The following is a 2,623-nucleotide window of genomic DNA, read 5'->3' on the forward strand; positions in this document are numbered from 1 at the left end:
ATAAATATATAATACGAGTAATATAAAAACAATTTGTGCCAGAGAAGCGGTTCAGTATCAGATTGCTTCTCTCGTTTTAATGAAGTGAACTGCAATATTCACAAAATGTTGACATATATCAAGACACGAAAATAAATTCGCAAACTACATATTTTCTTCGAAGAAAAGAAAAAGTATTCGTGGAAATCTCAAAATTATTACCTGCAAATCTTTTTAATTTTAAATAGATATTTGATTTTTTAACAAATTGAATATAAACACAACAATATTTTATTTATTGTCATTTTATATATTTTAGAATCTGTCAAATTGCTAAAAATATATTCATAAGGCAAAGATATTCTTGATAAAATTCTAAGCCAACTGTATTTATATTGATGGAACCTTCTAACATTTAACTCAATCTTGATATAGATATTCAATATCTCTTCTTAACACATTCATTTTGTAAAGTTTACTTATCTACTTATATACTTATCATCAAAGTATGAATACATCCTACATATGAATATATCCTACATACTATGTTAGTCATTACTGTATTTAGTAATCGGTATGACAAAAAAAGGAAAAAAGTGACTATGTAAGGACTTCAATTAAATCGGCGATTGATGTAAAATCATTATAACTTTGTTCTCATTTCTATAAATGTACAAAAAAATGATAAAAGATAAATGAATAAAAAGATATCTTAATTGCTTCATTATGCTTTCTTTCTTATTTGATAGTGAAAATTAAATCCAGCGAAGATATCGGTTTTACGCCAAGATTAGAATCGAACGGATAGCAGCTGCGATTCGATACAGTTTTCATCGATCAGAAATCTGGGCCTCGCAAGTTAGGTTGAATCGAGACAGCGGAAACGTCAACATCTTAAACGAGCGGTGGATCGGGGCCAAAGTAGCGTGTAATTTTTAAGCAATTAGAGAAGAAACCTCTCGTCGATCGAGGGTGACGAGCCGCGATCTAAGTTCGATCAGCGGCTCTCTCTCTCTCTCACTCTCTCTCTCTATCGCTCTCGTTCTCTCATTCTCGATCTCTGTTCACCTTCTTCTTGATCTCTCTGTTTCTCCTTCTCTTGAGTATAATGGCCCCAAGCTCGATAATACACGTCGTGCCTTTTGACAGATGGTGCGAGAACCGGCAAATTGCCGCTTTAAGCTCGTCCGTTGCGTTTATCCCTTCTCACACTAATGCGAGAACGCGGACCCGAGACGTTGTTTTGATAATTTATTGAAATCGTCGAGGGTCTAAGTGCCGCACCGCGTTCTACGTAAGAGCGGACCCATCGTCCGTGAAATATATGGCCCTGCGAATTACACGAGACGTCGGACCCGCGTCAGTGAGCAAACCAACGATACGAAATTTCCCGGTGGAGATACGAAAACGCGTCGCCGCACTAATATTCTCAAGATACTGACACTTGGAACGCATATCTTGACATGAAGTATCTTATCAAATTCAAATAGAGTTTTAACCCTTTCAATTTGATTTCTTTAATCGTGAACACTTAAACATAGAAACATACAGTTTCAGATTAGTGATAAAAAATATTTAATATTAAGCCGTAAGATCATGCATATTATATCTTTAAAGATTTTATGTAGATTTCTAAACTTCTCTTCAACTGATAAAACATATAACTTATTTTTTTATTTGACAATATACATTTTTTTTATTATATTAACATTTTATTATTATTTTATTAACAATTTGTTATTTTATGTGTAGATATTAATTTATTTTGTTATTTAATGTGTAGATATTTATTATAAAATTTGAAATGCCGTTATTATGTAATCTTATAGATAGATTTCGTATAATAATAATTTTTTGATACGTTATATACTTTTTAAATATTTTCATTTCGCGTTTAGAAGTTTATAGAAACAGAATTACATGCGCTTATTAAAATAACTTGATTTCAAAACCCACAGACTTGTACTAAGCAAGAATTTCACTTATACAAATGTAAGACGGTAACAACGCGGAATTTGTATTCAATTCGAATTCCCAATTCGGATATCCGATAGGATTAAAAGGCCTTGATTTAAGCGCAACCGGGGGATTATCGGGTCTCCGCCATTTCGCACGTAAACTGCATAAAACACAATCGTATCTTTAGATAGTCCCCGCTATTGTTTAAATCTAGTACATCATAATTCCGATAGAAATGGAGATAGATATGGAGATTAAAACAATAAGATTAATATCACTCTTATCTTTGTGTCACAATTGGCTATAAAAACTGTTTTGCTGAAGTGTCTAAAAATTTAGCTGAATACAAATTTGAAAATAAATAATTATCTAGAACATCAAAATATAATTATGTAAAACATTTAAATTAGTTTCTAGAACATGTTAACATTTTTTGCTGCATTGCCATTAATGTTTAAGTATATTTTGATGGTCCAACAAAGTTATTTTCAGATCTGTATATCTTACTAAATTTTTACATATTTCAGCAAAACTGTCTTTTTTGTGCTGCTACAATTGACGAAGCTTTTATAGCTATATTGTGTACTCAGTCTTGCATCCGAAAAAATGAGAACGAAATTCAATATTTTTTTTGCATTTGCACATCAAAATAAATTGCACATAAAAATATATATATATATATATA

The sequence above is a fragment of the Atta colombica genome, unplaced genomic scaffold (genome assembly GCF_001594045.1).
Source record: "Atta colombica isolate Treedump-2 unplaced genomic scaffold, Acol1.0 scaffold234, whole genome shotgun sequence".
NCBI lineage: Eukaryota > Metazoa > Arthropoda > Insecta > Hymenoptera > Formicidae > Atta > Atta colombica.